Raw genomic sequence first — 15,001 nt, forward strand, 5'->3', positions numbered from 1 at the left:
GAATGCATGGAATGCGTTGCCAGCGGTGGTGGTGGAAGCAGACTCATTGGGGACATTTAAGCAACTGTAGGACACGCACATGGATAGCAATGAGTTGAGGGGTGCGTAGGTTCAGTTACTATATTTTACATTAGGATTAAACCTCGGCACAACATCGTGGGCTAAAGGCCCTCTTCTGTGCTGTACTTTTCTATGTTCTATGTTCTATTTGAGGCCCTTCCTTTGAAGTATTTTGCTTAAATCCTTCAATAAATAGCTATCCAACTGAAAACAGGAACTGCATGCTTGATTCGTATTTAAATTAGTGAAACTAAGTAACCATCCTTTTCATGTATCAGAAAGACACATCCCACAAGGCTGTAAATTATAAACAGGGTTGGAGTATAAGAGTAAGGAAGTTTTACTGTAACTGAACAAGGTGCTAGTGAGATCATATCTGCATAACTGTGAGCAGTTTTGGTGCCATTATTTAAGGGAAGTTATCATTTCATTGGAGGCAGTTCAGGGAAGGTTCAAGAGGATGATGTCCTGTGTGGAGGGATTGTCTTGTGAGCAAAAGCTAGATTGAGATTGATATGGAGATGCTGGTGTTGGACTGGGGTAGTCCAACAGGTTTATTTAGAAGCAATGGGTTCTGGAGCGCTGCTCCTTCATCAGGTGGTTGTGGAGTATAAGATTGTAAGACACAGAATTTATAGCAAACGTTTCCAGTGTGATGTAACTGAAATTATACAATGAAAAATACCTTAATTATTTGTTAAGTCCCTCATCTGTTAGAATGACCATGATGGTTTCACTTCTTTCATATGTAAATCACAAAATCTGTCTTAAAAGGTTACATTCTCAGGTTAATTTTAACAATTGGTGTCAGCCCAGACAATGAATTGGGTATTAGCACCCCTGTGTGCTGCTGTCTGTGCCATAATGTTTAGACTGATTCTAATTTAAAAAATGAAATAACAGTGTCTTACATGGATTCATGCAGTTTTTGAGCAAAGTACAATGTAACTCTGCAAGTACAAATTCTCCCGACAAACTTGTATGTGTATGTGCTTGTGTGTGCACGCGCTTGTGTGTTTGTGCACGCGTGCGTGTGTGTGTGTGTGTGTATAGTGCAATGGTGGTCACCTGTAATGTGACATGAGCCCAAGGTCCCGGTTGAGGCTCTCAGTCTCTGCTCGGCCACTTATCGCTGCTGCCTGTCACGAAGTCCACCTTGAAGGATGGTCACCAGAAGGTCCGAGGTTGAATGTCCTGGACCACTGAAGTGTTCTCTGACTGGGAGAGAACACTCCTGTCTGTTGATTGTTGTGCAATGCCCATTCATTTGTTGCCATAGCCTCTGGTGGTAGAGTCCATTTGTAGATGGCGGAAATGGCAGAGGATGATGCAATGTATACGGAAGTTGGTGGGGTAGAAGTTGAGGACCAGGGGGTTCTGACTTTATTGTGTTGAGAAGGGTGGGGTTCAAGGGCAGAGAAGCGGGAAGTGGAAGAGATGCACTGGAGGATATCTTTGACCACATTGAAGGGGAAATCGTGATCTTTGAAGAAGGAGGCCATCTGGGATGCTCGATGGTAGAATTGGTCATCCTGGGAACAGATGCGGTGGAGTGGAGGAATTGGGAGTAAGGGATGGTGTTTTTACAGGAGGTGGGGTGGAAGGAGGTGTAGTCTAGGGAGCTGTGGGAGTCAGTGAGCTTGTAGTAGATGTCCGTGGTTAATCGATCACTGGAGAGGGAGATGGAGAGGTCCAGGAAGGGGAGGGAGGTGTCAGAGATGGTTCAGGTGTATTTGCAGTCGGCAAAATTGATGAATTGTTCAACCTCCTGGTGGGAGCACGAGGTGTGCTGATAAAGTCATCGATGTAGTGGAGGAAAAGGGGGGGTGTGGTACCGGTGTAGGTGTGGAAGATGGACTGTTCCACATACCTGACAAAGAGGCAGGTATAGCTGGGGCTCATGTGGGTGCCCATGGACACCCCTTGGTTTGGACTCTCACGTGGTCAATGATCCCCTCCAGTGCATCTACTCCACTTCCTGCACCTCAGCCCTTGAACCCCACCCCTCCCAATGCAATAAGAACAGAACGCCCCGGTCCTCACCTTTGACTCCACCAACCTCCAGTTACATCGCATCATCCTCCACCATTTCTTCCACCTATAAACAGACCCCTGCTCCTCAGATGCTGCCTGACCTGCTGCGCTTTTCCAGCACCACACTCTCGACTGTGATCGCCAGCATCTGCAGTCCTCACTTTCTCCCAGTAACATTACCACTCAGACAGCACTTCCCATGAAGCTGTCATCTACTCTTCAACAAACATTGTTTCCTGATGACCACCTCAATCCCTTTCTTGTGCAGCTGCCTGATGCCCAGCTAGACTGACGACAATCTCAGACATGATCTTCCATCCATATTCACATTTCCATAACATTGCTGATCTCCCTCCACCCCCACCTCAACTCATAGAGTTTCTCAAACTAAACTCTTCCTACTTGCCTGAGTTTGTCCCATATCCCGCTAAACCTTTCCCATTCATCTACCTACCTGCTACAAAATGTGTCTTTATACCATGTGGACTTTTCTAATACATTTCAGACTAGCTTCCCATGTTTTTTTTTTAGATTACTTACAGTGTGGAAACAGGCCCTTCGGCCCAACAAGTCCACACCGACCCGCCGAAGCGCAACCCACCCATACCCCTACATTACCCATTACCTAACACTAAGGGCAATTTAGCATGGCCAATTCACCTGACCCGCACATCTTTGGACTGTGGGAGGAAACCGGAGCACCCGGAGGAAACCCACACAGACACGGGGAGAACGTGCAAACTCCACACAGTCAGTCGCCTGAGTTGGGAATTGAACCCGGGTCTCAGGCGCTGTGAGGCAGCAGTGCTAACCACTGCGCCACCGTGCCGCCCACTACCCTCCATTAACTTGAGGTCACCCAAATCTCTCCCACACACGGCCTACTTTACAGAATGTTTTGTTCACCCATCACATGAGCAAGTGCTTGCTGATCTATGTGGTTCTTGATTAAACAATACCACGACTTTGATGTTTCCCTTATTTTTAATTCATTCCATGGCCTCATTCCTCCCAAAAAGTTCCAACAAAAATCTCTCCAGCTCTTTACTTACCTTTCCTGATGAAAACCTACTTCTTTTTATTCATTGACCTGAATTGCTGATTGCCTCAGAGTCAGGTTTTTCTCCATGTTACTCCTTTCAAGCACCTTGGAATGTTTTATGATGCAGAAACTACCAGATAAATGCTTGTGGGCTTTAGCCCAAGTCCTGCCAGCATTTATCGGTGTTATTGCATTGTTCAGAATGACTAAGGTATATAGTTGTCATAGCAACACTGTAAGAGTAATTATTGGGAAAACATATCTAGAATATGATATAGAAAAAAAGTATTATGCAACCTATCCTTGCTCCCAATCTGTATCTGTCACCCATTAGTCACCAAATCACCACTGAGCTGATATTGAGAGTCCTCCCTGAACTCCACAGAGGCTGATATCTTGTCACCATGTCACCCTTTATTCACATGTCAAAAGTCCTTGATTCTAGTACTGCCCGTTCAGAGTCAGCTCTGAGACTGCCAGATTCTCTGACACTTCTTCCTCTTTGTGAGTGAGAACTTTGAGGAGCTGAGAAATGGACTTGACCAGATCAAGATTGAAGAAGTTGATGTGTTGGAAATTTTGGCAAACATTAAGATCGATAAGTCCCCAGGACCAGACCAGATTTATCCCAGGCTGCTCTGGGAAGTGAGAAAAGAGGTTGCTAAGCAGCTGGTGAAGATATTTGCTTCCTCACCCTCCACGGGAGTCGTACCGGAGGGAAGCAAATGTTGTTCCTCTTTTCAAGGAAGGTAATAGGGAAATCGCTGGCAATTACAGTGTTATGTCTGTGGTCAGCAAAGTTTTGGAAAGAATTCTAAGGGATAGGATTTATGACTATTTGGAAAAGCATAGCGTGATTAAAGGCAGTCAGCATGGCTTTGTGAGGGGCAGGTCATGTCTAACTAATCTTATTGAGTTCTTTGAGGAGGTGACAAGACAGGTCGATGAAGGTCGAGCTGTGGATGTGGTGCATATGGACTTCAGCAAGGCATTTGATAAGGTTCCCCACAGTAAGTCAGGAAGTATGGGATACAGGGAGATTTGGCTATCTGGATTCAGAATTGGTTGGCTGACAGAAGCAGAGAGTGGTTGTAGATGGAAAGTATTCTGCCTGGAGTCAGTGGTGAGTGATATCTCAAGGGCAGGATTGACTGGTACGAGGAGTCATAGTTTGAAGATATTAGGAGGAAGGTATAAAGGAGACATCAGAGGTAGGTTCTTTACGTAGAGAGTTGTGAATGCATGGAATGCATTGCCAGCTGTCATGGTGGAAGCAGAGTCATTGGGGACACTTCAGTGACTGCTGGACATGCACATGGAGAGCAGTGAGTTGAGGGGTGTGTAGGTTAAGTTACAATATTTTACATTAGGATTAAACCTCGGCACAACATCGTGGGCCAAAGGGCCTCTTCTGTGCTGTACTTTTCTATGTTCTGTGTTCTTTGTTCTCCTTTTTTTTCACACACTGAGCCAACTCTTAGAGTGAACAGAATCTCTGATACTCCTGTTTATTTTTTCTTTTCTTTTTTTTCTTTTTCTTTCCCCCACACTACCACCTAACTGCGGTAGTGCTTATTTTTTCCCCAGCAGCATAGTGTGTGTGTGCATTGTTCTCCTTTTATCTGTCGCCCTGGGCTGCCTGATTGGACCAGATTAACAGCCCCAATCAGAGAACTCATATTAGATTAGATTAGATTACTTACAGTGTGAAAACAGGCCCTTCAGCCCAATAAATCCACACTGACCCGCCGAAGCACAACCGACCCATTCCCCTACATTTACCCCTTTCACCTAACACTATGGGCAATTTAGCATGGTTAATTCACCTGACCTGCACATCTTTGGACTGTGGGAGGAAACCGGAGCACCCGGAGGAAACCCACGCAGACACAGGGAGAATGTGCAAACTCCACACAGACAGTCACCTGAGTCGGGAATTGAACCCAGGTCTCTGGCATTGTGAGGCAGCAGTGCTAATCACTGAGCCACCATGCCACCCACTATTCTATGGGGTCCAGCTGGGTGACCTCATTACAATCACTCCATCCCTCCCGCTCTGAGTCCGAGGAGATATGGCCGGTCCATTTTCCTGGAGAGCTTCCTCCGACTCAGTGCCCAATATGGGTGGTGTATAATACACAGGAGACTGCCTCTTGCCTCAGGAGCACCTCGTTGGAATTTTACTCCCTCCTTCTGGTGGCAATAACATCAAAATGGCTACATATGTCATGTCAATTTCTGATTCTGAGGACTCATCAATGTGCGATAGAAAGGGTGGACCCATCGGTTCCGGCAGCCTTTCTGACTGTTCCAATGGGCAGGGCATATTTTGCTCTCACACCATTTGTGAATTCATGCCTTTCATATGGTCCACATGCTTGTTCAGTACCTTTGCATGTACCCAAACTTGATACATCACAGGACCTGACCTCGTGTCACAGGACCTGACCTCGTGTTGACCATGCCTCCTACCCACACAGGGCCATTCCTATGGTTACTCCACCAAACGTTGTCCCCAGGTGCTGTTTCACTCTCCCCCCTCAGGTCAGGGAAGATCAGATTTCACCTGGTGTGGAGTCTTCTCCCCATTAGCAACTCCTGCTGGAGCTATCCCTCTAGTTGCATGAGGGGTGGCCGTACAATCAAATAGTAACTGGAACATTTTGGTACTGGGTGAAGCTGTAGGCTGTTTCTTTATGCCTATCTTCAAAGTTTGGTCTGCTCTTTCTGCCAGGCCATTGGATGATGGATGGTATGGACTTTAGGAAATACCTTAATTTCCTGCTGGTAATCAACATGTAATTGAATCCATTCCCATGATGTTGAGGAGCTGGTGCTGGTGATTATTTTCCTTGTTAGCACTCTGGGCACTGTACCACTAACACAGCTATTAATACATCGAGGCCTAGCCATTTGACATAACTTCTCGCCAACATATTCATTTTGGAAACCCCTGAATGGTCCTGGTGGAGTTCAGCCACTACCTGGTGCCAATCTTTGCTCAGGAAAAACAGTATTGCTCCCCATAATAATATGCCATCCTCTACAGTGATCTGGTCTCTCCAGGTCCAATAAGGTTTGAGTTCTGGCTGTGATGGCTTTTTGGTTTCCCCTATCACCACCATTTTGACAGGACTGGGGTCCAGAACTGTCCAAAGTCTGATATTGTCAGCTGTGACACATTCATAAGATTTGATGCCATTGGGGATACCATCAGTGGTGCATTTGCTAATGGGAGGTATCTCAATGCATCTGCATTTACTACTTGGCCTCCCGGATAGTAATCAAATGCACTTAGTATTCGAGCACACTGCTGAATATGGTCCATAGCTATGGACAGCCACTGCCTTCTCCTCTTTAAGCAGACCAAGTAGGGGGTTGTCGTCCATTATTATTAAATTTTTATCCATAAAGGCATTGGTGGAACTTCCTGACTCCAAATATGACCACCAATCCTTCTTTCTCTATCTCAGCGTCATTACGCTCTGCAATGGCCAAAATCATGGATGGGAGTTCCTCTCTACTGGGCCACCAAAGAGCTAACATCACCTCGATGCCATGCAGGGAGGCATCGCATGTCAGTATCAGATAATAGTGCCAACACCTTAGAGGACAATAGGTGTTTCTTCACGTCCCTGACATCAAGGTCTTGTCAATGCCACCATTTCCAAGGCTGACCCTTTTCTAGGTGTTGATGCAAAAGTGCCAGGATGGAGGCCAGGCATGTACGAACTTTCCATAATAATTCACCAGCTCAAGGAAAGATCTAAGCTCCAGATGTTGGAGCCAGGCTACCTTTGATTGCCCTCACATTACTTTCCAACAGGTGTGACCCTGCTTTGTCGATTCTGTAGCCCAAGTAGGTCCTGTGGAGTGCCTGGAACATACATTTTTCCTTCGAAGATGTGGAGGTGCTGGTATTGGACTGGGATGGACAAAGTCAGTTGTGACATGCCACCGGGTTGTAGTCCAATGAGTTTAGTTGAAATCATAATCTTTTGGTGCGCTGCTCCTTCTAACTTCCAGCCTATACATGTTAAAGAAACCATCTGCTATGGGCAGCCCTGTGTATACAGGATCTGCTCAGACAAGGAGGAATGCAAGGAATACCTAAAGATGCTGAAAGATGCCCTCTTACGAACAGGATACGATGCACAACTCATTGATCACCAGTTCGGATGTGCCACAGCAAGAAATCCTCAGAAGACAGATATGGGACAGGACTGGCAGAGTACCCTTCATTGTCCAGTACTTCCCCAGAGCAGAGAAACTACGCCATGTTCTCTGCAGCCTTCAACATTTCATCAATGATGACAATCATCTCGCCAAGATCACCCCTACACCTTCACTTCACATCATCAAACAACTGCCGAACTTCATACAGACCATTGTTCACTGCACACTACCCAACCTTCAGGGCAAACTTGATCACAACACCACACAACCCTGCCATGGCAACCGCTACAAGACATGTCAGCTCATTGACATGGATACTGCCATCATCAGTGGGAACACCACACACCACATACAAGACAGATACTCACGTGACTCCGCCAATGTTATGTACCTCATACACTACAGGCAAGGATGCCCCGGGACATGGCATATTGGTGAGACCATGCAGACTCTATGACAATGGATGAATTGACACCCGCACAACAATCGCCAGGCAGGAATGTTTTCTCCCAGGTGGGGAACACTACATGCGGTCAAGGACATACAGCCTCTGATCTTTGGGTAAGGGTCCTCCAAAGCGGACTCAAAGATACATAACAACACAGAATCACCAAACAAAACCTGATAGCCAAGTTCTGTACTCATGAAGACAGCCTCAACCATGATCTTGGGTTCATGTCGCGCTACATGTGACCTCACCATATTGTTCTGTGCCTGTAAAATCTTCCTTACCACCCTGTTTTGACACCAGCACCTCGATAACTTGTTATTTTTAATCAGTTTGCGCAGTTTTGAATTACCTATTATTTTGGAGGCCCCTTGGAGGTCATAGCACTCTTATACTTAGCATATTATTCCAGCCATTTGGTTTATCTTTAGCACTATCTTATTTTTAATCTTTTGTAATTATCTCTCTGCCTTAATTAATCAGATCACAGGTCATCCCTTCACTTGCAATTCAGCTGTCAAAACTCCACTCATACCATTTTTATTTATCATTTGACCATCTTAATTACTTATTAGAGAGTGGCACGGTGGCTCAGTGGTTAGCACTGCTGCCTCATAGCGCCAGGGACCCACTGTCTGTGTGGAGTTTGCACATTCTCCCCACGTCAGCCTGAATTTCCTCCGGGTGCTCTGGGTTCCTCCCACAGTCCAAAGATGTGCAGGTCAGGGTGAATTGGCCATGTCGTGTAGGTGTGTTAGTCAGAGGGAAATGGATTTGAGTGGGTAACTCTTCAGAGGGTCTGTGTGGACTTGTTGGGCCGAAGGGCCTGTTTCCACATTGTAGGGAATCTAATATAAATTCTGTGCCTGTGCACTTCCTGCCTCTTCATCTGATGAAGGAGCAGTGTTCCGAAATCTTGTGATTTCAAAAACACCTGTTGGACTATAACCTGGTGTCATGTGACGTCTGACTTTTTCCCTTCTAAGGCATAAGCCCACCTGGGAGAAATGTCCTCGAAATGCTTCTAATTTGTTTTTCCTATGATTAGAATATCATCTGCATAAATAGCAACCTCAGATAAACTTTGAAAAATGTTCTTTATTGCCTGCTAAAAAAATTGAACATGCTGACAATACCCCAAATGGCGACTTATATTTTGATATAAACCTTTATGGGTATTAATTGCAGCATACTTCCAGGAATTCTCATCTAATCGCGTTTGCAAGAAAGCATGCCTCATGTCCAGCTTCATAAAGATAGAACCCCCCCAACCAGTTTTCTTCTATACAAGCGATTGGGTAACTATCCAGATGTGAAAAGCTGCTTACCACATGTTTAAAAGGCGAACCGACCTGTTGGGCCTCAAACATTGATAGGAGCAGTGCTCCCCATTCTGCAAACAGTTCTGATGACTGCTTCACTTTCCAGCTTTCTGACTGCTGCCTCTACACTTGCCCATAAGGCAAATGGCACTGAGTGGGCCTTGCACAGTCATGGAATTGCTTCCTCGCCAATATGCAAGGTGGCCTTGTCTCCTCTGATAGTCCCTAGACCTTCCTGAAAAACCTCTGGGAACTTAATTATAACTTCACTCAGGCAGCCATTTTCTAAATGAAAAATGTTGAGCCAATCTTCGGTGAATCTCTGGCAACCAATGTCACCCTATCAAACTTGGGGCCGGAGTCTTTTACTAGAATTAGTGGGAACTGAAACAGCTGCTTTCCATAAAAGGCTACAAGTGAAGTTTACCCTTAATCTGTAAAGGTTCCCCAGTACAGGTTCTCAGTTGAGTTGAGGTCTTGCATAAACTTAAGAGTTGGACACCAGAGTAAATTTTGTTAAAAACTGGTTCTGCAATCACTGACATGGCTGGGTTGGTATTGGCCTCCATCAGAACCAGATAATCATTTACCCAGATGTTTGTTTTGATTGGTTCTGATTTGGATGTTGCTAAGCCAGATATAGATAGGCTTTCCATGGCATGCACTCTCCTGGGTACCGGCCTGTGAATTCTTTCACTTAATTTGGGTACAGTTGGACTCTTTTGCTGTCTCAAGTCTGCATTCCAGCAGCAACTGCAATGGCTTGCTGGCCTGGATCCTGAAGAAAATTTGAAACCTTTGCCCAAGGCCTGGCTTTGTTTTGGGGTTTTGCTGTGGGCTGACCAAGAGTCCCTCGATTCAGGATATGTCCTTAGTGACGCTATACAATTGCCTGCACTCAAATGGTGTTCTCCAAGCTCAGTCAGACTGGTGATGGTGCCCACTTGCATTGGAATAATCTGTATGTATATGTTTCACTTGCCATATTTTCCAATGATAAAATCAGTGTCGTGCCTGTTTGAAATCAAGTTGGGTTTCAGCTAGTAAGTGCTTTTGCATGGTTACACCATTAATCCCACAAATCAAACAGTTTCTAAGCATCACATTAAAGTCACATGCTTCTGCCAGCCATCTTAACCTAGTCAAAATCACAATATGGATTCCACTGATTCCCGAATTGCCAACTAAAAACAATAGCATCTCAGAATTAAAGGAGGCTTGGGGTCTGAATGTTCTTTAATCATGTCCATCAATTGTTGAAAGACTTTAGTATCTGGGGCCTCAGGGAAAGTTAGTTCCTAATAACAGAAAAAGCTATGGCTCTACAGGCTGTCAGGAGAATTACTTGTTGCTTTTGATCTGCCCCAATGTCATTTGCCCAGAAAAGTAATGCATTCTTTCACCACACTGGGCCCAATCTGCACCGGCTGGATTGAACAAGTTTCCCAAACAAAGGTATGATGCCAGAAATACTTACCTGAACTCAAAGGCGACTGTTGTGAGCAAGTTTCTTCAGGAAAGTTCTTCACTCTCGTCACTGAAATAACTCCACAGTGGCTGGTATCCCATTATTAAGTAACCCTTTATTTCCACATGAAACGTTCTTGACCCTGTATTTGTCTTTTCAGAGTCAGCTCTCAGCATGTCAGAATCTCTGACGCTCTTGTTTTTTCTATTTTCCCCACACTACTGCCTAACAACGGTTGTGCTTATATTTTCTTTCTTCATTTTCCAAGAAAGGAAACACCCGAGTGGCCAGTGACAAGCAGTACCCTTCTCATCAAAGGGCAATGCCGTGTGATCAAACAGTGAAGGGGAGGGCAGGGATTAAATCACTCCCCGCGGTGCCCACTTCTCCCTGAAAACCTCGAGGGTGTCGGTAGACACCACTTGCTCCTTCTCCAGGGACACCTGGGCACGGACGTAACCACGGAAGAGGGGCAGGCAATCGGCCATAACGACCCCCTCCATGGCCCGCTGCCTGGACCTGGACACTCTTGTTTAGCCAGGGCACCCTGATTGGATTCGATTAACAGCCCCAATCAGGGAGCTCATATTTATGAGGTCCACCTAGCTGACCTCATTATAATCACTACTTTGATTCAGTTCATTGATGTCACAAGGTGACATGGGAAGAACAACATATGAATTCTGCCTGTATGTTTTTGCAGCTCAAGTTAAAATCACTGCTCATGATTCAGATTGTGGGAAACTAACCCTCTGATCCCGAGTTAAAAATTTCCCTTATTCTGCCCTAGGAGAAACAACAATGTAATGCATCATAAACTTGTGTGAATGAATTAAATTCACCCAATATCAGCTGCTCTAAGGCATGGATAAGTGCCCCATCAATGGATAATAAAAGTAGTTAAGAAAACATGGGGATACTTTGTTTTTTTAATCAAGGAGTAGAGTTTAAGAACAGGGAGGTGATGCTGGAACTGTATAAAATGTTGGTTGGTCCACAGTCAGAATTTTGTCTGCAGTTCTGGAAACCACATTGAAGGGGGGATGTGATTGAAAAGGTGGAGAGGAAATTTACCAGTATGTTGCCTGGGATTGAGAGTTTTAGTTGTAAAGAGAGACCGGATGGACTGGGCCTGTCTCCTCAGAGCAGAGGAGATTGAGGCTGAGTGTGATTGAGATGTATAAAATTATGGGGGGCATAGATAGGATAGACACAAACATCAATTAGCAGCCACAGACATAAGATAAAGGGGTAGGAGGTTTAGAGGGAAAGTGAGGAAAAACCTTTTCGCCCAGAGAGTGGTGGGATTGGCAGAAACGCTCAGAAGTATTTACATGTGCACTTGTGATGTCAAGGCAAACAAGGTGACAGGCCAAGTGCTGGGAAATGGGGTCAGAATATTAGTTGAAAAATGTTGTGCTGGAAAAACACAGCAGGCCAGGCAGCATCCGAGGAGCAGGAGAATCAATGTTTCAGGCATAAGCCCTTCTTCAGGAATGAGGCTGGTGTGCCAAGCGGGCTGAGATAAAAGGTGGGGGGGGAGAGAATTTGGGGGAGGGGCGCTGGGAATACGATAGGTGGAAGGAGGCGAGGGCGAGGGTGATAGGCCGGAGAGGGGGTGGGAGTGGAGAGGTCGGGTGGAAGATTGCAAGTCAAGAGGGCGGTGCTGAATCCGGGGGTTGGGACTGAGATAAGGTGGGGGGGAGGAAATGAGGAAGCTGGAGAAATATATATTCATCCCGTGTGGTTGGAGGGTTCCTAGGCGGAAGATGAGGCGCTCTTCCTCCAGGCGTCGTGTGGCCAGGGTTTGGTGATGGCACACCAGCCTCATTCCTGAAGAAGACGTTTCCTGCCCAAAACATCGATTCTCCTGCTCCTCGGATGCTGCCTGGCCTGCTGTATTTTTCCAGCACGACATTTTTCAACTCTGGTTCCAGCATGTGCAGTCCTCAGCTTCACCTCAGAATAGTAGTTGCTTGTTTTTGATTGATGTAGTGTCAATGAGCTGAAGGGTCATTTCTGTGCTGTCAACCTCTAAGACTCTATAAAAGCAAATTCCTGAAGATTTCCCGACTCAGGCGACTAACTGTGTGGAGTTTGCACGTTCTCCCCGTGTCTGCGTGGGTTTCCTCCGGGTGCTCCGGTTTCCTCCCACAGTCCAAAGATGTGCGGGTCAGGTGAATTGGCCAGGATAAGTTGCCCGTAGTGTTAGGTAAGGGGTAAATGTAGGGGTATGGGTGGGTTGCGCTTCGGCGGGTCGGTGTGGACTTGTTGGGCCGAAGGGCCTGTTTCCACACTGTAAGTAATCTAATCTAATCTAATATTGAAGATCTGAAAAACAAAAGAACCTGACCAAGATGGCGCCAAAGCAGGCAGCACTTTGCAAGCTCTCTACAGCAAGTCTTATTCTCACATTCCTTACAGTCGTTCTGCTCTTCTAAACCTCAATTCTAAGGCTATTAAAATTAGTAGCAATGTTCTCTTAAATCTACTTGCAGGTCTAAAGATTCTATGGCCAACCCGGCCTCATGATTGATGCTGGATCTGTAAACCCAGAGCAAACTACCGGCTTCCCGCAGGCCCCATCCCCCCAACCTCAAGGAAACTCAGAACCAAGGGCTGACCAATCCAGGAACAATACCTGATCCTATAGTGACCAGCCTCCGGAAAGGCTTGACCAATCCAGGAACAACAACCAACCTTATTTTGGACACATTTGGAATATTGTGTACAGTTCTGGTCGCCACATTACCAGAACAATGTGGATGCTTTGGAGAGGGTGCAGAGGAGGTTCACCAGGATGTTGCCTGGTGTGGAGGGTGCCAGCGATGAACAGAAGTTGAGTAGATTCGGATTATTTCCATTAGAAAGATGGTGGTCGAGGGGGACCTGATTGAGGTCTTCAAAGTTATAAGAGGTATGGACAGGGTGGATAGCAAGAAGCTTTTTCCCAGAGTGGAGGACTCAATTAATACGGGTCACAAGTTCAAAGTGAGAGGGGAAAAGTTTAATGGAGATATGCATTGAAAGGTGGTGGGTGCCTGGAATGCATTGCCAGCGGAGGTGGTAAGGTTGGGTAAGATAGTATCATTTAAGATAAATGGGCAGGGAGCAGAGGGATACAGATCCTTAGAGAATAGGCAACAGGTTTAGATAGATGATCTGGATTGGAGCAGGCTTGGAGGGCCAAAGGGCCTGTTCCTTTGCTGTAATTTTCTTTGTTCTTTGCTCTTAAGGGAACTGGAGAATGTGGAGGCTCGATGGAACCAACCACAAGAATGCCTGGAGTGCCTGTGGCTATGACCTGTCCTGAGGACCCCTTTGGGAGCACACACGCACCTTCTGAAGTGGCAGATTCTCATCACCAGTGCCCAGGATCAAGCAGAAGTAGATGCCTCGTAAGGAAACATGGGAGATGCACTGGGCTGCGAGACTGAAACAACATAGTTTCAAGTTAACCACACACACACACACACACACACACACACACACACACACACTCCTAGCAAACGTACAAGTCATTCAGTACAAAATGGACGAACCTAAAGCTAGACTCACCTTCCGGATTGAACTGAGAGCCTGCTGTGTGCTCTGTTTTACAGAGCTGTGGTTCACTCCTGCTACTATCTCAATTCACTGGGTGAACTGCTTGGCATCCTCCGGCAATGTGAGGGACATAGGGTGCCTATCCAAATCAACGCCTCCTGGTGCTCAGTTGTGGAGACCCTAGTGAGTTACTGCTGCCTGACTGAGAAGACCTTACAGTAAATTGCTGTCCATACTACCTGCATGTCTACATCCCACCCCATGTGGAAGTGAAGAGTGCACCCTGAGGCCTAGCTCATTTCAGCTTGTGGCTTCAACCAGGCCAAACTCAAGAGTGTGCTACCATCAACACATCTCCCGTTCCACCGGGGATCCGAACATCATTGTCCATTGCTACACAACCATTAAAGATGCCTACCACTTCATCCCTCCTCAGCAATTTTGGAAAATCAGATCACAATGCAGTGCTCTTCCTCCTGGTTTAAAGTAGAGATCGAAGCATGAAGATCCAGTCCAGAAGGTGGTGCAGTATTGGTCTGGGGCAGTGGAAGAGCTTCTATTGGAATCAGTGGGCTGGGACATAATGAAGAACTCAGTGGATAATTTAAATGAACATGCCCCACCATTACAGATTTCATTACCAAGTGTGTAGAAGACTGCGCGCCAAAAAAAGGTTAACCTGAATGTTCCCCAACCAGAAACCCTGAATGAACTGGAAGATCTATTGCCTATTGAAGTCCAGGTGTGTGGTGTTCAAGTCAGACAATCCAGATCTTTACAGGACATCCAGATACAACCTCCACATGGTCATTGGAGATGCCAAGAGGCCATACCAGACTAAGCTAGATGTCTAACCTGAGCAGATGGACATCCGTCATTTGTGACAAGCCCACACAACACAATAA

This window comes from Hemiscyllium ocellatum, chromosome 13 (genome assembly GCF_020745735.1).
Source record: "Hemiscyllium ocellatum isolate sHemOce1 chromosome 13, sHemOce1.pat.X.cur, whole genome shotgun sequence".
Classification (NCBI taxonomy): domain Eukaryota; kingdom Metazoa; phylum Chordata; class Chondrichthyes; order Orectolobiformes; family Hemiscylliidae; genus Hemiscyllium; species Hemiscyllium ocellatum.